Source organism: Amblyomma maculatum, chromosome 8 (assembly GCF_055883805.1).
Source record: "Amblyomma maculatum isolate TAMU_Amacu chromosome 8, ASM5588380v1, whole genome shotgun sequence".
Lineage (NCBI taxonomy): Eukaryota > Metazoa > Arthropoda > Arachnida > Ixodida > Ixodidae > Amblyomma > Amblyomma maculatum.
This window is the reverse complement of record NC_139351.1, coordinates 59,307,033-59,334,012: the sequence shown is the minus strand read 5'-3', so window position 1 is coordinate 59,334,012 and position 26,980 is coordinate 59,307,033. Positions and strand designations below refer to the sequence as shown.

The window sequence follows — 26,980 nt, the reverse complement described above, 5'->3', positions numbered from 1 at the left end:
GCCCCCCTCGCCTCTCTTCCTGCGAGTCTCCGGTTGTCAAAGCACCTACTCGAACTTAATTCCTTTCTTCGCTCCTCCTCCAATGCAACCCCTGTGCGGTGGCAATCAGAGAGCCAGATCGGTGGCGGCGGATCTGTATATGTGCACCGCCCGAGCCGAAATTGCAGCTGCCATTCGCCAGTGCGAAATTATCTGCCAGTTCTTTCTGAGCCATGAGCGAGACGACCGGTGGAAATCCTCCGTCTGCTGCTGCTGCTGCTGCTGCTGCTGCTGCTGCTGCTGCTGCTGCTGCTGCTGCTGCTGCTGCTGCTGCTGCTGCTGCTGCTGCTGCTGCTGCTGCTGCTGCTGCTGCTGCTGCTGCTGCTGCTGCTGCTGCTGCTGCTGCTGCGGCTGCTGCCGCTGCCGCTGCCGCTGCCGCTGCTGCCGCTGCCACTGCCGCTGCTGCTGCTGCTTGCTGCTGCTGCTGCTGCTGCTGCTGCTTGTTGCTGCTGCTGCTGCTTGCTGCTTGTTGCTTGTTGCTGCTGCTGCTGCTTGTTGCTGCTTGTTGCTGCTTGCTGCTTGCTGCTGCTGCTTGCTGCTGCTGCTTGCTGCTGCTGCTTGCTGCTGCTGCTTGCTGCTGCTGCTGCTGCTGCTGCTGCCGCTGCCGCTGCCGCCGCCGCCGCCGCCGCCGCCGCCGCCGCCGCCGCCGCTGCCGCTGCCGCTGCTGCTGCTGCTGCTGCTGCTGCTGCTGCTGCTGCTGCTGCTGCTGCTGCTGCTGCTGCTGCTGCTGCTGCTGCTTGCTGCTGCTGCTGCTGCTGCTGCTGCTGCTGCTGCTGCTGCTGCTGCTGCTGCTGCTGCTGCTGCTGCTGCTGCTGCTGCTGCTGCTGCTGCTGCTGCTGCTGCTGCTGCTGCTGCTGCTGCTGCTGCTGCTGCTGCTGCTGCTGCTGCTGCTGCTGCTGCTGCTGCTGCTGCTGCTGCTGCTGCTGCTGCTGCTGCTGCTGCTGCTGCTGCTGCTGCTGCTGCTGCTGCTGCTGCTGCTGCTGCTGCTGCTGCTGCTGCTGCTGCTGCTGCTGCTGCTGCTGCTGCTGCTGCTGCTGCTGCTGCTGCTGCTGCTGCTGCTGCTGCTGCTGCTGCTGCTGCTGCTGCTGCTGCTGCTGCTGCTGCTGCTGCTGCTGCTGCTGCTGCTGCTGCTGCTGCTGCTGCTGCTGCTGCTGCTGCTGCTGCTGCTGCTGCTGCTGCTGCTGCTGCTGCTGCTGCTGCTGCTGCTGCTGCTGCTGCTGCTGCTGCTGCTGCTGCTGCTGCTGCTGCTGCTGCTGCTGCTGCTGCTGCTGCTGCTGCTGCTGCTGCTAAACGAGCTGCCAGAGCAGAGGGACCAAGTCGAACATATATCAGTCTATTTCTCCGACCACAAAGCTTCCTTCATGACTGTCAAGAACTGTTAGTGGAGTCTTTGTTAAAGGAATACGTGTGAAAAATAAAAAAAAATTATGTTATAGCGCATACATGTGTTGCTCGATTTCTTTGCCTCAATCTATCGAAAAGGTGAAACAGCTTATTTGCTGCGCTCAAATTTCTCATTAGGAAGTAGCGTAATTGTCGGTAATTTTTTTTAACCATGCTTTTTCCCTAGACAGAATAATATAGTGCAGTAGTGATATGTGAAAGACTGCAAACACAAGCCCTTACTAACGACGCCTGAGCGGGCTTATAGAGCCATGGGATCCAAGACAATAAAAAGAAAAGGAAAAGAACTTGTGGCACAGCTGTGACATCGTTATTTTGTTTCTCCAGACCTTCCCTCCATTCTTTAACATATTCGTGGGCACACAAAAGCAGCTATTTTTCAGTCAAGTACATGGATGGCATGCTGACACAATTCAAAATTTAGAAATAGCAAGAGCTTCTGTCAGTCTTCTTTGGTGCCACTGCATTTCCGCAGAACAGCTGTTCTTTCATGCAGGTCTTCAAATGCTGTCTGCATAGCTTACCTTAGTTTCTATGTGTTTTCGAGTTTTTTTAGTGATATATATATTTGCCGTCTGAGACCTCATTGCTGAAAAGGGGAGTTCATGCATGTTGAAAGCAACTCCAAGAAACATGAACTCCCACTTTTTACATTCAACATCATCGTCATCATCATCATCACAAGCCCGAATGTACCTACCACTAGTTGAAGGTTTCTCTCATATTCATCCAAATTACCGGCTCCTGTGCTAGCTGCATCCACATGACCCCTGCGAACTTCTTGACTTCATCCGCCCACCTAACTTTCTGCTGCCCCCTGCTACGCTTTGCTTCCCTTGGTATCTAGTTTGTTACCCTAAGCTACCATCGGTTATCCTCTCTTCGCACTAAATGTCCAGTCCATGCCCATTTCTTCTTGATTTCCAATAAAATGTCAGTAACTTGAGTAACTTGAGTTTCAGCCCCATAGGTAAGTTGCAACTGTTGCAACTGTTGTATACTTTTCTGTTGAGTGATACCGGTAAGCTACCCCAGGTAGCACAAAGTGGGCTATGAAGGGTGGGCCCCGGTGGGCCCGATGTAGGCAATGCAGGACAGTCCCGGTGGGCTCATTGTCGGTGCTGCAAGTGGGGCCGACATAGGCCCGAAGGGGGCTGTCGACAAAGCCACAATGGGCCCCACTAGGGGCCGATGCAGGCAGCCCTTGCGGGGCTGCCCACATTTTTCCGGCATTGTTAAGGGCACATCCCGCCAACTCCCCGCGATGGTCCTACTTTGGACCGATTTGGGTAGCCGCTTTGGAGGAACAATTTTTTTTTATTTCAGTTAGCCAATCAGATAATGACATAGAACCAATGCGGATTCTATAGCGTTAGCCCCACTTGGGCTTGCCCACATTATTCTCCCAGGGGTCCGACGCAGGAAATTGATGGAAAGCCCTAGTCCAAGTTTTCCCAATCAATATTTATGCACATGATTAAGTAAATATTTTATACATGTCTGCACTTTCTAAAACCCCACAATATTAAATTTAACAATAATTCATAACATTCATCTAGCCGAAATGACTTCATGTACATCTTGTTGTGTTCTGAACAGTAATATTGTTCTGGGAGTTGCAGGCTGTCCAAAGCAACCACATAAGAGGCAACAGTTAGCAATCAGTTTGTTTTAGTATTTGTAGCGTAATTTGCATGAGCGCGAGAACTAAAGCCATGTAAATTTCTAGTCGACTAAACATGACAACTGTTATACAAATCATCTATAATAGCAATTTAGGGCAACATCTAATGCAAATAAAGGTTGGAAACAATGATTACGCAGTTACACGCACGCCTTCTAGCCCCATTACGGCCCATATGGGATATAAAGCAGTTTTATGTGGGCAGCCCCAATTGGGCTGGGTGTTGGTTTTGAACCTAAAGCCCACTTGCTGTTGCACGGGCCTTCAAAGTCCCCACAAAAAAACGATTTTGGTACCATGCGAGCACGCCCGCCTTCCAGCCCCATTACAGCCTATGTGGGACCTAAAGCGGTTTAGCCAAGGCTGCCTCATTTGGGCTTCACGAGGGCTTGCCCAAATTGAGCCCTTATTCATATTTCACCTGCCCTCAAATAAACGACAAGGGGCCGATTGGGGCAGCATGTGGGTATGTCCGTTTTCTTGCCCCACTACGGCCGATGTTGGTCCCACAAAGATTTAATGGGGGCGGCCTCATTTCGGATCTATGAGGGCTTTCCCATAAAAAGCCCACATTTAGGTTGGATTGCCCTCAAATACCCGGCAAGGGACCCTTGTGGTCTGGATGCAGGAATGTGCTCTGCATTATCCCCAGAAACGCCGCTATGGGACCCATGCAGGAGGAGCAGGGGCAAGCCCAAGTGGGGCTTGCCCACTTTTGCCCCATCGGGGACCGATACAGGTTTTATGATGGTTGCCCCAGCCCCACTTGCCTACATCGGACCTACTGGGGCCCCACATTCTGTGCTACCTGGGACTAGTCATAATCTGTGAGTGCCTGCCAAATGTGCTCCATCCCAATCTTATTCTCCTTGTTATTTTCCTTTCAAGGTCCGGATCTGCGGTTACTACCTGTTCTAATTAGAGATATTCGCCTACTTCATCCAGCGTTTCGCGTAAACTGCTGTTCTTTTCCGAAGCTGTTGAACATTACCTTAGTCTTCTGCAAATTTATTTTCAAACCTACCTTTCAACTTTTCGTGTCTAGGCCGTCAACCGCTCTTTGTAGTTCATTCCTGATTTACTTAGCAAGGTAATGTCATCAACAAATCGCAGACTGCTGAGGTATTCTCCGCCTACCATTATCCCTAACTGCTCTGAATACTTCCTCTAAACAAGCGGCGATTAGTACAAGAGAGATCGTGCATATATCTTCCTTGCATATATCTTCCATACTTTCACCCTGATTTCGCAATGTCTGCATAACCGCCGAGGTTTCTACTGAGTGAAATACGTTTTCGTAATCAATGAATGCTATGTATAGGACTAGTATATTTGGAGCCTTTTTCTATCGCCTGGATGATGGTATGGCTATGATCAATAGTACAGTACCCTTTCCGAAAACCTGCTTGATCTTTTGCTTGATTACCGTTTAAGATTGTCCTGATTCTATTTGAGATTATCTTAGTTGTGTAACATACAGTAAACAGATTAGTGTGTATTTTTCAGGTCCTCAACGTCCACGTTTTTAGGAATTAAAAATTATTATTTGCTTTCTTCTATGTTTCCGGCTCCGTCGATGACACCAGGCACGGCATATAGAGGGTGGCCAGGTTTTCTTGCGCGATATCTCCCAGTCCTCCAATAAATGTACCATTACCTGATCCTCTCCAGCTGTTTTAAAGAAAGTCTTGTAAATGATCAGTGCCAGCCCTCAACACCTGGTGCAGCAGAGACATTCATACCATGAAGTGCAAGGCAGACCTCTTCTAAAGGTACTAGACCGCAAAGGCTATCTCGGCAGGCAATACCTAAGCACATCTCGCGGACAGCTATACACAAGTAATCAGTGTCTCCGCTTTTTTCGGTAAACAGGTTGGTGTAGTGTCGCTGAAAACAGCCGCGATGCTCTCAGCGCGATCAGACTCGCCCCTCTGGGCAGCTAAACGAATGGAATTGTTGCGCGTTCTTCCAGCCCAAAACTGCACCGGACGCTGCAGAGTACAGCGGGGTCAACAGCTGACCTGGCATTAACGAAACACTGTGCTGCTGTGCTGGCACTAAGACGATGCAAACTTTCCTGACGTGCCATCTGGTTCAGGTAGTTCTGCATGGTGCATGAATGACGTTCTCCGCGCCGCACAATTCGTCCCCCTCGAAAGATGTCGCGTATTCGTTCAGACGCACGTTTATCTAACGACAATCCTGCTCACTTAGCTCGCTTGCAGAGTAAACCAGCTACATGGCTCTGCCGGACGACAACGGAAACCTCGAAGTACTTCGCGCAGCGCAGCTACCCTCTCTAGATCGTGCATCAGAGTGGTGTTCATTGTCCATTGTTCCTGGCACAGGGCAGGCTGGCGATAAAACCACTGACACCTGATCGTGATTACTCAGACATTAAATGTCAGGCAGAAGCGTATACATGTCACAACTAGCGATGCCAGTAGCGAGGACCTCAAGAAAATAAAACATGTCCAATCGGCTCATGTTCGAGCCGCGTAGCCACGTGGCTACGAACTCTTCACCATGCATACCTGAGCTTCAATTTGCCTATAGGCAGCTTTGGTGCGTGAGTTTTCGACCGCAGACATCTCTGTACGTAGCTTCGTAAGAGACTTATTTACAATAGTAGTGTATAAAACTGAACTACATTTTTTCAGGCAAATTTATTCATCTAGCAAGCACTCAATCATGCGCATATACACAATATACGTCATGCATGCTCTTTGCTTGAAATAATATTTATGTGTATCGCTGCTTTTGAGAACTGTGCATCATGTGATTGAGAAGTTAAAGCACTTGTCTACCTGCCTGGTACGTAAGGCAAGGCGCGGTTAGTCTACCATTATGAACATTGAACCTTGTTGAAAAAACGTCGCAGGAATTCTTCCTCCTCCAGTATGGTTAATTCCTCACTTAATTGTCTGTATTCGCCGAGTCACTGCACATTAAGGCAGACACGTTTGGGCGTGCATAATATACAGCGCCTAAAAACGAGCGTAGTTGCACCAGTTAGTATTCAATTTCCTTTCTTTGCTGAATGCTAAGGCGCGTAAAATATCCAGTCCGTTAAATTGACGGCATTTCATTTGGGCTATTGCATACAGCTATTTTTGGGTTAGCACGAGTGAGCAGTAGTTGTGTGAATCAGTACTGAGTTTTTGTTTCCTCTATGAAAAGCTGCCTGCAACATCGGCCGCTGCGCGTTATATTCTTTTATTTCGCCAAGTGTGCGCTGCACATATGGGGCTAGCAAGCATGAGAGAAATTGAAAAATTTGGAGGACGCTTAAGCTTCGCCTTCAAGAGTGGAACGCGATAGCGTTATTGCACCTCGTCGAGAAAACTGATTAAACGCAAGGGTATTGGGGCATCCTCGCACCGGTACACGTGCGGCCCGAAGGGGAGAAGCGGATGAGCGAAGACAGTGATCTAAAGAAAGGAAATACGCTTGATTCTACAACCCGTGAGGGGGCACGGCGAAACGTCAGGGGCGAGTGGCGCGCCACGTGTCGGGGCAGCGCCGCACATTGATAGGAGGGGTTCTTCTGTGTTTGCCGCAAGATGGCTCTGCATGTGCGCAGAGCGCAGAAGAAATGTAACGGAAACGTAGTTCGCTACTCGTGTAACTGCGACTTCTGTAAGTAACATGCTCATAATTACCGATATACACCGCAGTACTTCTGCGAATCCGTTGCGGCGTTCGTGGCAACCCACAAGAATGTGTACCCGGTGCCCGAATGGGTATCGAGAATGAGCCCCTTATGCACATGAAGAGTTGTTAGCCCCTTACACATCAGTCAAGGTTTGGCTGGAAGTTTTAGCCCATACCGACGCTATGTACATTCTTCTCAAGTGTTCTTTCACTTTTGTTGTGTAGCGATGTATGTCTAAGCAGGCAATAAAAAAAAAACTCGTGGCGTAGTGGTAGCGCCTCCGTCCCACACTCCGGAGACCCTGGTTCGATTCCCAGCCAGCCCATCTTGGAAGTTGCTTTTTATTTATGAAGTGCATGCCGGGATTTATCGCTCACGGCCAACGCCGCCGACGCCGACGACACCGGCTTTTCTGCGACACGAGCTCCTTAACGCTATTGCGTTAAAAAGTTGCTGGGTTCGTTTGTTGGATTTAATGCCCTAGAGGAACTAGGCTATGAGAGATGAATTAGTTGAAGACTCCAAAAATTTCGACCACTTCGGGTTCTTCAAGGTGCACTGACATCGCACAGCACACGGACGCCACAGCGTTTAGAATTTATTGAAACGCAGCAGCCGGCAATCGAGATCGATCCGGGGCACTCCGAAACAGTGGTCGGGCATCTTCCCACTGCACCAAGCTCCCGTGTGATACGTATGACGCGATAATGTTTCAACACACGCACACAAACAAATCCCCCCACATAGATGTCTTAAAACCGGGAGGTTGCTCTGTGTATAGGGGGTAGGTCACCTTGACCAGACGTGATGGCATGACAGGATGGGACGTCATCATTACGTCACATTCGATCATATATATATATATATATATATATATATATATACTTCAATAAAGTAAACATTTTTTATTTTTCATTTCACTCGACGTTTCGATCGGAGACCGATCTTTCTCAAGAGTGAATCTTCTTGGATCATGTTGCCGACACAGACCCCACCTGGGTAGGAAAACAAAACGACTGTCTAGTACGTTATGTTCTCACAACCTATATATATATATATATATATATATATATATATATATATATATATATATATATATATATATATATATATATATATATATAAATTAGAACTGACGTCATTATGGTCATTATGACATCATGTCCGGTCGTGACCAATGGCACCACCACCGAGCGTCCGATCCAGGTGTCTTTGCTGTTCCTTTTATTTACCGCTTCCTCAAACACCGCACTACGCAGCATAAGCTGACGCCGTATAGGAGGAATGAAAGGTGTTTAAGATTGGTTGCCAAGAAAGAAAAGGCGCGGTATCTGATTCACAAAAAAAAAACTGATTCGTTTATAGGAAGGGAAAGGCGCGGTAACTGGCTTGTTTTCTGTAGACACCTCAACCGCGCCGTTGGGGAAGGAAGGAAGGAAGGTGGGAGTGAAAGTGGATAGAGAAAAAGAGGAGCCGTAGTGGAGGGCTACGGAGTAATTTCGACCACCTGGGGATCTTTAACGTGCGCTGGCATTGCTCAACACACGACGCCTCTCCCCTCCATCGAAACGCAACCGCCGAGGTCGGGTTCGAACCCGGATACTCCGGCACAGGCCCATTTCTTCTTCTTGGTGACACCCGCGTAAGCCGGAACCTATACGAGATTGATGTTGTGATTGAGAGGTCGGTTGCACCGAATTCGCGTCGCGAGCGCGCTTGCGCAATTTTTGGCGAAACTTTGAACGGCGCTCCTTGAATCGCTAGACTAGTTTTGGTGGGGGGTCCGCGGTTGCCAGTGCGATAGCTACTTCCTCTGCCTAGCATATAGAGCTAGCATGAAATGCTATGGCGTTACTGAAGGCTCACTTAACAGTGCCCATACATATGCCACGTACGCTCCGTTTTTGATGTGTTGAGCTGCATCCACGTACACTGCTTTTGGATCGTTCTCGTACTGTTTTTCAAGGGTCTGCGGCCTTGTCTTCTTGCGGGCATCATATCTGCATGGTAGCATGTTTTTGGCTATTGGCTTAACAATTAGTCTATTAGTAATGTCAGCCGATAAATAGAATGTTGCGCACACCTCCTCACTGGGGTGTACGCGGAGCGTGTCGAGTCAGACACTGTTCATGTGACAACGCCTCGCTGCATCCGTTCTTTCACTTTATTCCATGCGACAAAGCGGAGTCACTCTGCGACCACTGGTCTGTTGTTGTTGCGACTAAAGGAAGAAGGAAAAGAAAATGCACGGGTCTGCTAATGGCACTGTGGCTGAGCCACCTCAGTCCGCAGCCTCGTGCGAACACAAGAGAAAAAAGGAAAAGAAGAGGGAGAGAAAGACGCGCGTCGCAGCAGCGGTCGTCCAACACCCAAACGGTAGCGGGTGCAGTGACGGCCTACAAAAGATAAAAATTCGGTGGAAGGCTATCCCCCGCCGAGAACGGCGGCGACCTACAAATCCAAGCCCCTTAGCACCAGAGCAAACACCCTCTCCTGTTAGTCCGACACTTGTTTGGCCGCCACAGCCCTCCAAGGGGGCTGACAAAGTGACGTTCCTTTACGACAACTGGTAGTAGCCACGGCGCCCGAAGGTGTTTGCAAAGTGGTGGCGTCCCTCTGCGACGAAGCGATGTCCCTCTGCGACGAAGGGGCGTTAATCTCGACCACTGATTCGGCACCCATGGCCCTCCGAAGGTTGCCATCTCTACGATTTCGGGAATTGTAAGTCGTCGGTGAAAATCTCTCACATACTCTAGGCAATAACTTGACCAAAAATTCTGTTCTCCATATTGAACCAAATCGCCTTCCACCAGTATGAATTCTCTGTGCCATAACGGTATGCCATAATTTTGGCTGCAATGGTAGCGATAAGTAGCCCAGCCTTGCCACCTTTTTGGCTGCAACGTATGTAGCGGAACGACAGCGTAGAGGTAACTGCTGGCCGATCGGCCACGTGTGCTAGAGGTGAATCTGTATTGACGTCAAAACATGGCACCAAGTCGTGTGTTATACTATGGCTATTTGCTAACCTGCACCACCTACACTAGTGTAGCAATACAGCATTGGAGCTAGTGGAGATTTGCTACACCGATGTAGCTGGTGTATGGAAAAAATGGCCCTACTATATACATAACCTTGACGGGTGTTCACGCCATATGTTCAGCAGATGCGACGAAATGGAAAGAGGTATGAGTCTCTCCAAGACGTCGGGCCTGCTTCGGTGTCTGCTGCTCCGAAGAAATTCAAAAACTCAATTGGGATTAAAACTGGCAAACGTCAGACACGCCTTCGAAGGAGACGACGCGGCGTTTAAGAATACGTTAGTAAAAATGTGCGTTGAAGACAACCAGCGTTCCCACCTCCCGAGATACGGGGGTGCGCCCAACGAGGTGCAAAATCACGGAGGCTGAGATGGGGGCTGAAATTGTAAGACTGAAAGCTAAATCAGGCCCGGGCCCTGATGGAATCACCAATAAAATGCTAAGAAACCTGGACGATCCCTCCATTAGTCTTCTAACGGAATTTATTGGAAAGGTTTGGGAAGCGAGCCAGTTGCTAGATAATTGGAAAACGGCAAACATATTACTAATACCCAAACGGGGCAAACCGCCGCAATTGGAAAATATGACACCAATTTCCCTAAACTCATGCATAGGAAAGTTGCTGGAGCACGTAGTTCACACGAGATTAACGAGCTTCATGGAACAAAACGGACCTGTGGCCGCACGAGATGGTCGGTTTCCGACCGCAATTGTGCATGCAGGCCGTATTGCTGCGATTAAAACGATTTCATAGACTCGCGATTTAAAAACGTCAAAGTGATCCTGGGCCTAGGCCTCACCAAAGCCTTCGACAATATCAGGCACGAGGCTATCCTCGAAGGGCTCGAAGTGCTCGGAAGAGGGGAGCGAACGTGCAACTACATAAAAGACTTCTTATTGGGCAGAAAAGCTTGCATGATATTTTGCCTTGCTAAGCAACTCGGGGGAAGAACTGCAAATAATGATTCATGGCCTAGACAGGAAAAGTAGAAAGGTAGGCTTGAAAATCAATATGCAGAAGACTAAGCTAATGTTCAACAGCCTTCGGAAGGAACAGCAGTTTACATTAGCTAGCGATGTACTGGAAGTAGTAGGCGAATATGTATGCTTAGGACAGGTAGTAACCGCAGATCCGGATCATGAAAAGGAAATAACAAGGAGAATAAGATTGGGATGGAGCGCATTTGGCAAGCACTCGCAGATTTTGACTAGCAGCTTACCGGTATCGCTCAAGAGGAAAGTATACAATAGTTGCATCTTACCTGTACTCACCTATGGGGCTGAAACGTGGAGGCTAACCAAGAGGTGTCTATTTAAGTTGAGGACAACCCAGAGGGCTATGGAACAAAAAATGGTAGGGGTAACATTAAGAAATAGGAAGCGTGCAGAGTGGGTCAGAGAAATAACTCAAGTTACCGACCTTTTAGTGGAAATTAAGAAGAAGAAATGGGCATGGGCAGGACATGTGGTGCGAAGAGAGGATAACCGATTTGTCGCTTAGGGTAACAAACTGGCTTCCAAGGGATGGAAAGCGTAGCAGGGGGAGGCAGAACGTTAGGCCGGTGGATGAGGCTGAGAAGTTCGCAGGGGTCAAGTGGATGCAGCTAGCACAGAGCCGGGTTAATTGAAGAAATATGGGAGAGGCCTTCGCCCTGCAGTGGGTATAGTGAGGCTGATGATGATGATAATGATATTTTAAAATTTAGAATCTCCCACGATAGAGTTAGGAAGCAAAGGCACGCTGCAGGGCTCAGTGCTATCACCCTTCGTATCCAACGTGACGATAAGGGGCCTCCTGAGTAAACTAAACCAAATCAAGGTGATAAAGTTTAGCATGTATGCGGACGATATCAACCTTTGGATAAACCAGGTAAGCAATGTGAGTACGGAGGAACGCCTGCATGCAGCAACCGACATCATTGTCGAATTGTCGAGGATGAAAGGGGACTTTCGTGCTGCCCGCAAAAATGAGAGTTCTTCGTATGTAACCAAAAGTACCCCCGCTTCAAAATAGCGGGGAGTTTCATACTCAGGTAGAGGGCTACCGGTTGCCAAAAGTAGATCAGATCAGGATTTTGGGAATGGTCATCCAGTCTCACGGTCATAACTGTGAGGTACTGAAGAATTTAGAAACTTACTAGAGGCAAACCATCGGCTTCTTAAAGGGACACTAAAGAGAGAAAGGAAGTGGGTTTGCATCGATAGAATGCCAGTTCCTGATTACAAAAAGACCACTCTTACTGAAAACAGAGCTGTTATAAGGTAGTAAAGAAGAATAACAGAAATACAGGTATCGCCATTACAGCCAAACGGCCGAGGCTCGCAACTACAAATCACGTGACGCGCTAGGGATCCCGGAGGCTGACAAATGCGAATTACATTGCATGTTTGAATGCGGTAGTACGTTTTTTTCTCAAACATGATAACACGCTTTTATCATACGTAAACGACGGTGAAAAGACAACGTAAACGTTGCAAGGCAAATACAAAAATATACTTGGAGGCGCCACAGGCGCCCACTTCAGTTTTGGTTATGTTTCGGCTCAGGCATTTCGTGCGCACTCGGATAGTTTGTTTGAACCTGCAGCGCCTGAATTACGAGCTTGGAGCAGCAGATGTGCCTTGATGGTTCCCATTTGAGCATTCGGAGGCACGAGCGAGCGAAATCCGCTACCGCCGACACGCTCCTTCGTTCACACTTCTGCGCCAACATATCGCCGCCGTTGCCGCTTCGACTGCGACCTGACCGCTTGACTGCAGCTACGTACGCCACGAAAAGCATACATATGCTAAGTACCGAAGGAAAAACGCATTATCATTCAATTTTTCAGCCCCGCCGGGGTGGCGCAGTGGTAAGACGCCCGACTACTGTGCCGGAGTTCCCGGGTTCGAACCCGACCTCGGCGGCTGCGTTTCGATGGAGGCGAAACGAAGTGGCGTCCGTGTGCTGTGCGATGTCAGCGCACGTTAAAGATCCCCAGGTGGTCGAAATTACTCCGTAGCCCTCCACTACGGCTCCCCTTTCTCTCTTTCCACTTTCACTCCCACCTTCCTCCCTTCCCTTACGGCGCGGTTCGGGTGTCCACAGAGCAAGTGTGACAGTTACCGCGCCTTTCCCTTCCTGTGAACCAATTTAACTTAACTTATTCATTTTTTCACTAAATCATGGCTCATCTGACCAACATATACTGCGTCAACAAGACCTTCAACGTTCTATTTGCAGGCGTCGTAAACAAAAGGGGCATACTTGCCGCTCATACCAAGGAGAGCGTCGATATATTGCGCTCGTCGCCCGGCGAAAAAATGGCCTCGGGTAAAAAGTAAAAACTAAAAATAACGAAGCACCAGAAATACATTACAAAAGATTAAAAAAAATCGATTTGCAAAAAAAAAAGAAAAACTGCCGGTAGGGTTGAGACTCGAACTCGCTACTGCTTGCTCCGTAAGGTTCGGCGCTAACCGCTCGGCTACGCCGCGCCATGGCAACCTTGGAAATGTTTCTAGTTTTTATGTCATGGCCCCACGGAAGAGGCGTCCGTGTGCTGTGCGATGTCAGCGCACGTTAAAGATCCCCAGGTGGTCGAAATTACTCCGCAGCCCTCCACTGCGGCTCCTCTTTCTCTCTATCCACTTTCACTCCCACCTTCCTCCCTTCCCTTACAGCGCGGTTCAGGTGTCCACAGCTGCAAGTGTGACAGATACTTCGCCTTTCCCTTCCTATGAACCCCCCCCCCCCCCCCATTTACAATAAAGGGTTTTTGCTGCCAGTCTAAAAATTACAACTTCTTGATCATCGCCGCATGCTGCCTGCTCTCACGTCTTGCAACCAATGTTCTGGATGCCTATGCGCACTATATTGTGCACTGGATCCATTTTAACATGTGGAATTTCACAGCGCTGGCAAATGTAGTGGCGCCGGCACTTCGGTCATGTTCTGCTACCGTGGACGTAATTTTCGCTGAACACGGAGCTGTAGCACAAACCTTGAAGGAAAAAAGTGCGACGAAGCTTCAAAACTGACAAGCCCAGCAGCGAGGACACTATTTTGCTGGTAACTAAATCTTATTTGTATGTAAATATGTCAGGAAGCGTTGTGATGACCGAGGGCTCGGTTTAGTGCAAGAAGGAGCGCAAAAGCTTGAGAAACATATAAAGTATTGTGCATTACAAGCGCTCTATGTTTTTTTTCTTCCTTTCTGGATCCATCGCTCGGTAAATTACTCTCTTCATCGTTTTATTTATTTCGGCTGAGGCCGTCATTGCGAGTACGCTGTTGCCATGTTGGCCCTTGAGGGATGCGACGCCGCAGGCCGCGCCGGCTCGCTAGCTATCACGGAGTCTCCGCTTACGACATAGTGTGCGTCACTGAACTCCAACTACGTAGTTGGAGGGCACAGTTTGAATTCGACCGGCGGGAACAAGAAAAAACCTGAACTTCTTATCGCAATATCTCAGCAATTATTCGAATTTTGCTGCCGGATATGCGGCGACAGTGTCACAAAATGTACTTTATTAGATTTTCATACCATCTTTGGCTGTCTTTAGTGTCCCTTTAAGGAGGGTCGCCACTAAAGGAAGAGGCCTCAAGGCGAAAAATTTGCTAAAATAATCCAGGCGTACGTAATAAACAGAACCAGTTACTCCACGCCCTATTTGGACATCGAGGACGGAGATAAAGATAAATTACACTGCCTGATCCGAAGATGCGATACGAAGACGCTAGGACTGCCCATGGGTACCTCGAGCGAACGACCGCTCGAGCTCGGGATGCATAACACGTGGGCAGAATGGGCGGAGGCAGAGCGTCTACCAGTTAAACAGACTAAGCACGACCGAGACGGGCAGAGTGATCCGTGCGAAAGTAGGTCTCAACCTAGACAGGTGTTCAAAAAAGGCCCAATTAGTAGGGAAAGCAGGAACGCCTTGATAGTCTCCCCCAATTTCCCCTAGAAACGTTGTGGGAATTCAAGATTTCCTTCGCCCGCACGACGCGGCGAACACCCTCTCTTTATCTCGAGGATCCCTCATCTTTCCCCTCTTGGCCTCCTTCCCCTGGTGCTGTGGCGGAGAGGGCGGCGGTCAGAGAACGGCCCCTCATTCCTCCTACCCTCTCATCTCGGTGGACAGCAGCTTCACCCAGGGAGACGACGCCCCGCCGGGGTGGTGCAGTGATAAGACGCCCGACTACTGTGCCGGAGTTCCCGGGTTCCAACCCCACCTCGGCGGCTGCGTTTCGATGGAGGCGAAACGAAGAGGCGTCGTGTGCTGTGCGATGTCAGCGCACGTTAAAGATCCCCAGGTGGTCGAAATTACTCCGTAGTTCTCCACTACGGCTCCTCTTTCTCTCTTTCCACTTTCACTCCCACCTTCCTCCCTTTCCTTGCAGCGCAGTTGCGGTGTCCACAGAAAACAAGTGAGACAGTTACTGCGCCTTTCCCTTCCTACAAATAAATCAGAAACAACACCCAGGGAGACGACGGCGCGACGCCGTAGCGCGCGGATGCTGCTATGACACCGAGGAAGAACATTGGGCGTTCCCAATAAACAACTTGGCCCGCTGGCTATGTTTGCCTCGGTGTGTCGTTCTTCACGGCCACGGCTGTGGTCAGAGGTAGCGGTGTGGCCTCGGTTCTCAGAGCGGAGCCGCAGCCCCGTAGAGAATCCCCACAAATGGCGCCCAACGGGGGGCCCCACTGGCGGTCCAGTTGGGGAGGCTAGCTCACGAAGAATGGTGGAATTCCACGCACTAAGTCGTCTGAAGTCGGCTGGGCGATCCTGGCTGGTATGCGAAGCCTAGCCCGATGGCAGGGGCTTCCAACCGCTATTGCGATACGCCTCCAGTGAAATCGCAGGTGTGGTCCACCGAACGAGTCATTCTTACCTGAGCTACTCGTCAAGCTACTGCCAGTTGCCTACGCTACCCCCTTACACCCGCTCGGGAAAGCCGGCCCGTTGGTCCAGCTCACGATATGTGTCCGTTTGCCTACCTCCGCCCAGAACCGCCGATGCGGTAAGTCCGTTTTGTCCGTTGGCTTAAAACCGCGCTCTCTGTACGGCGGAGAATGCGGGTTAGAGCACTGCCGAAGCGCGCCGAGCACAGGTTCAAAGTTTACCTGCTCAGGAGAGTCGACAGCCAAGTTTACTGGAGCGGCGTCGCATGGATATGCAGTGAGGTCACTCGCATTCGGCAGGTCAGTTCACGAGCAGCCAAATGCCGTTCGGAAAGGAAGCGTGAGCTATAGTCGCCTGTGCGATGTCACTAGGAGCCGTAGTACACCAAATTTGCGGAAGGAGGTCGCAGCGGGGAGCGCCCTATTGCAGAAACCTCCAAAGCACGTGCATCTCGCAAGAGTGGGGACACCCACTTCAGCTTGCGTTCAGCAGTTAAGAGCTGTCAGGGGTTAGTAGGAAGGCTCATATTTTTTATTTTGTCGTAAGAGGGTCGCTAGTCTTATTGAAGAGACAGAACCCCGCGACGATGCAGGCCAAATTGCGCTGTGAAGCCACTTGTACTGTGGTTGGCGTTAGTGAACTCTAGATTAGCTGGTATTACTACGAGTGAGTTGGAGACTTCCTGCTGGTCTATGATTAAGCTTTGCTACATACGTGCTAGGCAATAACGCCTCAAATGAGGGCAGAAAAGCCGTTATTCGCAAAGGAGCGAGCGCCGATATCGGAATATAGAGCCGCTCTAGGGTGAATATGCGCAATCGCATAACTACCGGAATGTGCACTGGCACGCCATTTCCTTAGCTCTGCGCATGAACGCAAAGGTCGAGACCAGTGTCGACGACTACGCAAAGTAATTGCGCGACATTACGGCCAACGCTAATGGAAAGGCGAACCGCAGCCGCGGTAAGAACATTGCAAGTCCTATGGCTAGCTATGCTTACGCACTCAGCGACGTGACCGCGAGATCACGACGAGTCGAGCGCCCAGATGGGTGGGACCGTTAGAGGTTGCTGAGATTGTTTCGCGGCTGCAAAGCAGAAAGGCCCGCGGTCGGGCGGAATCGGCAGACCCATGCCAACAGTACTTCCTTTGAAAGTAACTGTAGAAGCGGACCCTGCATGCGCATAACAGCGCATAGGCAAGCGATCCCCAGAGCGGTCTCTACGGGCACCGCTGCAAAACCCGAATCCAGCGCAGTCGCTGCGACAACGGGAAAAATGCCGCGCAAGTGCAATCACTCAAGCAGCGGCTCTGTAGCACCCACAGCCAGCGAAATCGCTGAAGGACTGTCAAATGCTGCGCATATGAGATCACGCGCACAGCTACTCCGTGGGTATCGCTACACCCTCCGTCAGCCTGATCGATGAAAGAAGTGGGAGTGCTCCGAGCGTGGAGGTCACGCACGCAGAGCAGCGCCGGCGGCGTCGGCTGCCTGTGCAGCTTGAGCTGACGATGGACAAACGCCAGAAGCGCGAGTTCGCGCGAGCGGATATAAGGGAAGGCAGTCCTTTCCGCGATGATACAGTGCGGAAGGTAGGCGCAATCGCCTAATGTCAACCGCAAGGGCACGAGCGGTCTCGTGTGAAACTATCCGGCACGTGTCGATACACAAGCCGGCATTGTTCCTGTACGAGAAGCCTGTGCTGAGCACATTCAGAGGGACCTAGCCCGCCGACAGGCCGTATTTATGACACCGGCACTCCGGGCGAAATGGCCACGCTGTCTGCATTCAGGCGGCGAGAGCGGCGAAGGTGATGTTTAGTCTACCAGCTCAATGGCTGCGCAGGCATACAGCAGTCCCCGAAAAAAGCTCGCATTCGAGCTCGAATTGGAGAAGAACCCGGCCCGTGTAGGTATGCAGGCCGGAGTGGTTCCTGTACGCGGAGGGACGGATCCTGCTGCCCTGATTGACGACGTGCGGGGAGTCGGCGCGGTCGTAGGCGATCAGCGCACTGCGGGCGTGCCGGCGGCCCGCAACCGGATGGCGGGCTAGCGGACTTCGCCCCCTCTTCATCCCCGCGAGGGCAGCGGCGGGGATTTGTGCGGCCTGCACGCGGAGCCAGCCCGACGCGGGGGCGGCCGTTCCTGCTTTGGCTGCCTGTTCGGCGGCATGGACCTGCTGAGGGATCAGCCGTACAGCTTCAAAGGGGAAAACGGCGCCCAGGTGGAGGTCATGATTAAGGGAAGAAGGGTGTGGGAATTCAAGATTTCCTTCGCCTGCACGACGCGGCGAACACCCTCTCTTTCTCTCTGGGAGCCCTCATCTTTCCCCTCTTGGCCTCCTTCCCCTTGCGCTGTGGCGGAGAGGGCGGGGGTGAGAGAACGGCCCCTGCTTCCTCCTCCCCTCTCATCTCGGTGGACAGCAGCTTCACCCAGGGAGACGACGCCGCCACGCCGTAGCGCGCAGAGGCTGCTACGACACCGAGGAAGAACATTGGGCGTTCCCAATAAACAACTTGGCCCGCTGGCTATGTTTGCCTCGGTGTGTCGTTTTTCACGGCCACGGCTGTGGTCAGAGCTAGCGGTGTGGCCTCGGTTCTCAGAGCGGAGCCGCAGTCCCGTGAGAATCCCCACAACGTGCATCCAGAATTTAATGTCGAAAAAGGGCCAGATGAGCCGAAACTCTAGAGCGATGGTTCAAGAACATGGGAGCGAAGGAAGTAGACTACGTTGATGCGGCAAGTGGCAGAACAGGTGCGGCGGCGGCCTCGGTAGTCGATGGCGGAGGGGCGCCGGTATCCGCGGCAACCATCAGAGGCCGCAATGTAGAGACGGCGGAGAAAGTTGCGATAGCGATAGCTTGCGTAAGAATGGAATCAAAGTTCATAATTAGCGACAGCAAAACTGCCATTCAAAATTTGGAAAGGGAAGGATATCGCCGAAGGCAGCAAAACTATTCACCCAAAGAACGCTGAATAGGAAAAATCCGTTAATTTGGACACCCACTCACGCTGCCGTCCCTGGTAACGATGCGGCTCACGAGCTAGCTCGAGCTCTCTACTTCCGGGTAGCCGTGGAGCCCCCAAACACTGAGCATACGACGAGTGTCTGCAAAATTACGGGGAAATCATCAACCAATATAAATTGGAACGTAGACTGGTACCTCCGCCAGATGTTAGCCTAAATAATAGAGAAGCTATCGCTTGGAGATGACTTCAAACTAATACCTTCATGAACCCGGTTTGGGTGTTTCACGCGCTACCAGACCTTAGGGCCAATGATCAGTGCAAACAGTGTGGGGCGAGAGGGACCCTCGACACATAGTTTGGTAGTGCCCACAATCTCCAGGGATATGACCAAATATAACATGTAGAGAAGACTCGGATACCGTGCTGCGAAGCTCGGACCCTGCGATCCAACACCGCAAAGTCCGTCTAGCGTAAGAGGCCGCAACAAGCCAAGGGCTACCTTCCAGCCTCTAATCCGCGGGCGCACGACTCCTCATCTTCCCCGGCACGCGTGCTGGCAACGAGGAAGAGGACGTCCGGTTCCGATGAAAGTTATAGTTGTTCAACCAACCAACCAACCAACCAACCAACCAACCAACCAACCAACCGACCGACCGACCGACCGACCGACCGACCGACCGACCGACCGACCGACCGACCGACCGACCGACCGACCGACCGACCGACCGACCGACCTACAATTTAGCAATAGAGAGAGCTTTTGGCAGCTGCGACGCGAAGTCCCTGATGCAGTTCTTTCACCTGTGATGTTCGCGAAATTTCAGGGGCTAGGTTTAGTAGTTTTGCTCGATATTTCTGCTGCCAAAGTGTGGCTGAAATCGTACATACCGTACTGCAGTATGCATTCTTACGCTCAGTAACTGTCCTGTAAGGTGCCTGCATGCCCCGAACTTGCGAAAAAATTGTTGTAATTGAGGCAAAGTTCCTGAATAAATTTGATTTACTTGCTGACAAGATAGCAGCAGATATCATGCTTAAGATTCAGACATATGGTGTGACGTCCTGGAGCCTAAGAAGCCAATACACCGCCTTAAATTTAGCACGAAATTTCTAAACGGTTGGGTTGTGAATCGCCGCAATGAAAAAGCCACTCTTGATTTGGGTCGTGACGTGAGGCTATCAAGCGATCGAGGCGACTAGGTAGTGGCAGAAACAAGACTAACGAGAATGAGTTATTCCCAGGTCTTTTTATACAAGCCGTGGCAGGCGCTGATAGTAAGGTACTACTGCTCCTTTCTGATATATCCCCTGAAGGGTACTAAAAATGAGAGTTCAGGCTACATGATTAAAACTAGCGTCGTAATGAAAGCGTTGCGTTGGCTTGACTGCACGTGCTGATCTTCTTGGGACAGACGTCGGCTTAGCATCAGAAGATTGGGAATCGCCCTCTGTACTTGCGGGTGCTTTGTTTCCGGCGGAAGACTTGTTTGGGTGAGCAAGCTGATTGTATCACTGATTGAGCAACAATACTGTTTGAAGGAGGCGTGCTGGGGCCCACTAGCTCGCGATCGAGCGAAGTCACAATTTTCATCCCTGGTGTCCGATGCATATTCCTCCAGAGTTTGAAGAAGGTGCCTTCTTTTGCATGTAAACAACCTACGATCTTCTGTTTGTACCTCGTAGGACCTAGGAGCCGGAGGGGCGACGACATTTGCTTTGTTAGACCATGTTTTGTCCCCTACCGTCACAAGATCCTTTATTCAAAGATCGTAGGGCTTACCGTTGCTTTTCTGATGGCGCTGTCTTCGGCTTTCGGTGCCGTACCAAAATCTGGAAGATTAGCTCTTAGATGTCGGCCATCCTCCAAGGGTGTGCAGTGGTAGGCAAGGAGCCTTTGCCACCAGTCCTTCCCTGCGTCTCCACATTTTATCATGACACATTTCTCAACCTGCATGCCCTTCTCTGCCAATCCGTTGGATTACGTATAATGGGAACTAAATGTTACGTGAGTGAAATTGTATTTTCCGTCGAATACAGCGAACTCGTGGCTTGAACATTGTGGTTCGTTTTCTGCGCACAACTGAAGCGATCCCTTATACTATGCGAACTTGGCGCTGAGTTCTGAAGTTGCGCTCTTTGCAAGTGCATCATACGTCACGATGTATGAAGTTGCACCAAAAGAAAAAAGATATCCACACTACTCGATACCATTCACACTCAGGGAAAGGGCGCATGAGCAACAGTTCTTGTGGTTGCTTGCAAGAAAATGTTGGACAGGTGGGGTAACTCTGGATCAGTACAGTGATGTCACTGCTCAGACCAGGCCAAGAAACCAGGCGGCGTGCCTTTCTTTGCATTTCTGCAGTCCCAGATGCTCCGTATGAATTCTTGCTTGAATGTTACGGCGGTTAGTTCTTGATATGACCACTTTTATGCCTTTCTGTAGTACACCATTTATCCTGAAAGCACATATTAAAAGGGCTTCACTTCCTCTTGTAGCCTCTCACTGGTTGATAACCTGTTAATGATTTCCCCAAGGTACTCGTCTCGTGTAGTTTCATCGGCCAGTTTTTGGAGCATTATGTCCGTTGCTGAGTAGCCCAAGACCGCTACTGCGTGTCCTCTACGTCATCCGGGGCACCAGAACGGACGCTGGCTTAAGTGGAGATAATCGTGACAGCATGTCTGGCAAGATTCGATGCTTGCCAAGAACGTACTGCACTACGAAGTCGTACATGAGCTGTTTATAAAAAAGCTTGGAGCCACGGCGACATGTCACAAATTGATTTCGCATCTATGGACAGTAGAGGTTTATGATCCGCCTCGATGAAAATTATCGGTCGATATACAATTTGTAGAAATTTATCACAGCCAAGTAAAATGCTGAGCTCCTCCTTTTCAATCTGCGCATACCATTGTTCAACTTGAGTCAGGGCATGGGATGCATATGCCACCGGTCCCTACATGCCATTGAAAGCTGCAAAACTGCTACACCCACACCGCCTTTTGACGCATCGCAGGTTATCTTAGATTGCTTCTGGGGATCAGAAATTGCTAGAACTGGTGCCGTGCTTAGAATATGTGATAACGTTTTCCACGCTCGCGGGTTGCTTTCAGTCTGCTCGAATTCTGAGCGAGATTTGATAAGCGCTCTCAGTTTTGCGGTTCTTTCAGACACGCGCGGCACGTATTTGCCGAAATAGTTCAGCATATCGAGCATGGATGGGGATTTCATGTTTGCTTTTCGGCACAGGCATTTCAAGCAAGCGTTTGACGAGTTTTGGGTTAGGCGAGGTGCCTCTGTTTAAAATGATGTCATCTAGAAACTGCAATTCAGTGCCACCAAACGTGCTTTTTTTCTGTTGAATGTTATACCTGCTTTTCCAGCCGCTTTCACCATTTACACTAGTATTTCATCATGTTCTTTCCTGGTCATCCCTTTCACCAAACTATCATCGATGTACAAGTGTGTAACAAGAAAGACTTCGAAGACTTCGCTCCTTTGTTTATGAAAAACTTCGGGCGCTGATGAGATGCCGAATGGCTGCGGAGATAACGGTACCTTGCGAACGAGGTAGAAAAGGTGAAAATTTTAGATGTCTTCTCATCTAGGGGTATCTGGTCAAAACCACACTTAGCATCTAAACAAATGAAGTAGGTAGCCCCGGCCTGTGCACCTTCATGATCTCGAGATTTGGCAGCTGGTAAAGCAGTTTTTTTATGTGCTGGTTTATCTTCCTTGGGTCCATGCCAACCCTATGTTTGTCATCTTTCTTACCCAAAACCAAGAGGCCTACCCAACCTGTGGGGCCGTCCTCCTTCATGGTGATGCCCACCCGCTCCTTTCTTCGATTTCCCTCCCGCAGAGACTCTCGCTGGCACAGGACGACCCACCGTGCTGGTTGGAGGGCTGGCCTCGCATCTCAATGCATGACCATGATGTAATGTTGCTATAGGCAGCCTAATTTCTGGAAGACATGCCTGAAGGTCTTAATTGCCTCTTACTGCGAAGTGTTTACAATGGACATGTAATGCGCGCGGAGAGGTCCTAGGGCTTCGCTTGTATCTTGTCCTACCATGGCTTGGAGGCCAAAAAACGTAATGGTAGTGGAAGCGGTACAAAAATTCAGCTCCTGTGGTGTCGTTCCGAAATGCTATATGGCACCTCTGTTGTACGCTCGCAGTACAGCACTAGTACGCGTGAACTGGTGTGCCACTAGCCCCCTGCGGTAAACCGAGAATAGAAGTAGGCTGGACTGAGACCTGATGGTACCTTGAACAAAATATTTTTTCAGCAGCTTTAGATTCCACTGCCCAGTTATTGCTGCTTCCTGCTTCAGTTCCAACCTCCAGATCGTCAAAGTGATCATCGCTGCTTTTTTAGCTGATTGACCTATTTGGGAAATTCCTGGACAGCAAACCGCAAAGTGTTAAGTTTGAGGAATTTATTATACTTTTTCCCGTAACCTGGACACTCTCTAGGATTGTTCCGTCGATTGCACGTCTTGCAATCGTGCGGCTTCCTGCCCTCTTAACCCCTTTTGCTTCCACCGTGAGGCTCAGAACTTGAAAGAGCATCGACGCTTCCGGGTTCCGCAACCGTGGTCCGCGTTGCAGACCTCTTTGCGCTATGCTAAAGATTCTGCGATCTTGCACAACTTTTCAGCTTAGGACAAAATTAAAGATTTTTCTTGTAGCATTTTCTTGTGCAATTTTGTGTTATTTGTGCCAAACGCTATCTAATATCTGATTAAAGAATCGCGTTAGGCTCCGAAATTGCACGGCACGGCCTGTTCCTTGAGAACCCGAGCGAACGTTTTGAACGGCCCTCTCTCTGCAACGGCAATAAACTTAAGGCTAAAAACATAACGCATCATGCCCGTATTTGGTTAAAAATTGACGTTTTTGTAAAGAACTGCTTCTGGAGCAATGTTCGCGATTTTTTACTAAATGAACTGCAACAATAAAACATGTTTTTAATATCTACTATAACAGTACAAGTTACATAAATTTAGTGTACATGCTTTCCTAACTTTCAACTCCTTGAAAAAGCAAGGACAGCGTTTTCCAACTGCAATGATATGCGATTTTTTCCGAGAAAACAACGCCGTATCTTCCAAAATTAATTCCAGTTTCTTTTTGTCGAGACATTTTCCCTCTACATATAAATATTTCATTGAAAAACAAAACGTGGTCATAGAACCTCGATGACCGTTCTTATCTGAACACACCCTTAAGAAAAAAATGCATAACGAACAAATATTTGCATATTCGACAGGCACAAAGTTTCTTGGAGAACTTTCTTACAAATAATCACCTGGAACTGCTGCAGTGTAAGGCTGTGTTAAAGTCACAAGGATGTTCTGCCAGGAGATCGAGAGACGCTACAAAAATGTACAATCTCCGCGAATGATTCGCGGACACACGATGCGAAGTTCGGATAGCGACAGGAAAAACCCGTGTCATGTTCACTAGCGCTTTCTAGTCAAGGAGGGAATTGAGCGAGTGAACGCGTTAGTGCGGTAGTTGCCGAATGTTTAAGACTGAAATTTGTAAATGTAAGCAACGTGGCTTACAGCATTACCCTTGGTGAGCTATTTGGGATTAACGGCAAGAGGCGTAGAGTCGTAGAATAAGTCGGATATGCATCTGAGCCAGGAACAAGAGCGGCAATTTTTTTTACTTCCGGCAAATCATGCCCGGAGAAAAGCAGTCACAAAGCGACACAGCGCACTCGCCATAGAGATTAGTGTCCGCTGCCAGGTGCGCTTCCCATGCGCCTCTAGTTACGGCCATGGTCGGCTATTCGAAGCCCCAAGCAACTAATGCCATCCATTTTCGATACACAATACTCCGTGTAAAACATTCACGCTATCAATTAAGTGCTAATTTCACTTCCTTGACAGCTTCACGCGGATGAGCAGTGCATTTCTGGGTGCACGGCGGCATGAGGTCACCGTCGTTTCTTGGATAACCGACCCTGTTGAGTTTTACGTTACCGCTCGCTGCTGGACACCTGAAGCACCGTAAAAAGCGCAGAATAAACAAAAAATAAAGGCAGCACTAAAATGAAGAACTACGAGCACCACACGTCTTTCGTTTCTGGCGCCGGCGCACGTGTTACGGCGGCTGCTAAAAAACAACAAATACAGTTTTGAAGGTTTTGCCGCAATATAAATAAAACTTTAAGTGGTGCGTAGGTAACATGAGTCATACAGGCGGAAAAATTAAACAAACTTCTTACATCATACAGTCTAAATAATAGTTCAGATATCATCTGCATCCAAGCACCAGACCGGTTTGTAGCATCAACATGCTAAATCTATTCCATACATGGCTGAATCTGAGAATGTGTCCAGTAGAAGTAACATTTCTTCGAACAGCCAGCCAGAATTATAATGTACTTTCACGCTTTGAACCCAAACGAAAGTTTACAGACATTGCACAGCATGCGTTTCAGGCTGTGGCAGCACCATCTTGAGCCAGAGTCTATTTGTAAAAGACAGTAGCAAAACGGCGTGTGCAGAACAGTCAGAAATTTTATTTGTTGACACTTAGCACATGTATCGGCTTTTGCTGCCCACACGCCATGAGGAAAACTAGTATACCTAGCTTGCATTATCTCAAATGTGGGTTCTCAGAACTAAGTAGTGCTCAGTACCTAAATATAGACTGGACTGTATAAATATGCCACAAAACATTTGCACTTATAAAAGTTGAAATCAACATTTTATGCATTTTTGACAATCTTGTTCATAAATGTTTTCACAACTGCTCCTAGTGTATAAAGTACATCTCCAAGAAGAGCTGCTCTGGTACAATTAGCTCAGTGAATGTTTCGTGTTAATAACAGATAATGAAGAGCCAGTTTTCTCCTAGCAAACAATGTCCTTCTGCATTTCCCGTAGACAATAGGCGCTGGTGCTCAATGAAGATGTTGAAAACGTGTGCTTCTTCAGTGCACTCACCACAGTGCACATTGCAAAGCGTGGCGAGAGCTGGAGAGTCTTGATCATGCAGTACAAAAGCTAAATTTGTATTATATAGGTGTTAATTGCACCTGTTTGTACTGAGCTGCTTCCACATCGTTAAATCCTGATAAAACCCCTTTCTACACAATATTTAGCTCTGGTTTGATAAAAAAATAATAAAATCAGCTACTGAAAGCACTTATTCAATACGATGCAAACTGGATGTAGAATGACATCATGCTGATAAATTCATATTCTTCTGGAACTTTCTTACTGACTAAAGTGTAGTCATCGGTTTTCTATGTGTGAATAACTGCCAGCTGTGGGACGCGAAGTATTTAAAACGTAACTGGTGCCATTTTCTCTCAACATATGTGAAGTTAAAGGTATAAATTAAATTCCTCCGATACAAATATATCCTTACAATTTCCACGTTCTGCAGCAAATATATCTTGCGAATTCAACTGGTAAGACTTAAGCCCCCTTACATGAAAATGGCTTGGACAGCTGTGGATTATCTGACGATCAGTGGGGTGATCCTCATGACTGCAACATCCAGGAGGTCTGAAAAAAAAGGTGCAAATATGCTAGATTATGAGTGAATTCAAATTTTGCGATTAAAGAAAAGACAAGCAAGTCTAACCACTGCAGGTGGCCGTTTCTTCGACTGCTCGATGATCGCTTGTTCGATCGCCTTGAACTTTTAACACCACAGCTTCAAGCACAGCTTACTTTAGAGCTTTGTCATGTTGAGCGACTTGAGGTTTACTTTGTTTATTTCGTCTTTGCTTGAACATTTCACAACGCTGTTCTCTCGTTTCTGTAATGGAAAATAAAGGAACAAATAAATAAAGAAAGAATGACTCAAATAAAGAAAGAAATAAATAAAGAGAGAAAGGAAGAAAGAAACCCCTCGACTCAGCTTTCTTCTTAGTCTTAGCAGATGTACTGTTGCCCTTTGCGGTCCCGGCTGCCATGCAATATGCTGTTAGGGCTGCAGGTAATCTGTTAATCCCCGACTTAAAGCTAACCAGGCGTCGTTTTCAAACTTGATTCAGGTCGCTTCGTTTGCACTCTGCTCGATACCAGCGTTGGCCTAGTAAGCGCTAGCACTGCACCGAAAATATATCGTACTGCAGTTCGCTGTTTTGTTCCAGAGCTATTAGTTGCAGTGTACGAAGAGGTTGACCGTCTTCGAATTGCGAAAATGCTAGCAGTGAGGCCGGATAATGTTTACATTGATGTTTTATTTTCTCTTGCACATATCCTAAAGTATTTTTATATCTGCTGTAGCGTGATCCCTGGAATGTCGGTATAAAAGCTGT

At 49.0% G+C, this 26,980-nt stretch overlaps 1 long non-coding RNA gene across 1 annotated transcript; it reads right to left on the bottom strand.

Moving 5' to 3' along the window:
• Positions 1-7,721: 7,721 nt before the first annotated feature.
• On the bottom strand, positions 7,722-26,467 carry LOC146181243 (uncharacterized). Its single transcript, XR_014700428.1, has 3 exons — positions 26,299-26,467; positions 26,144-26,219; positions 7,722-7,777 (listed from the first exon to the last, which is right to left on the bottom strand). It is a non-coding gene; the product is annotated as an uncharacterized LOC146181243 (long non-coding RNA).
• Positions 26,468-26,980: the final 513 nt, after the last annotated feature.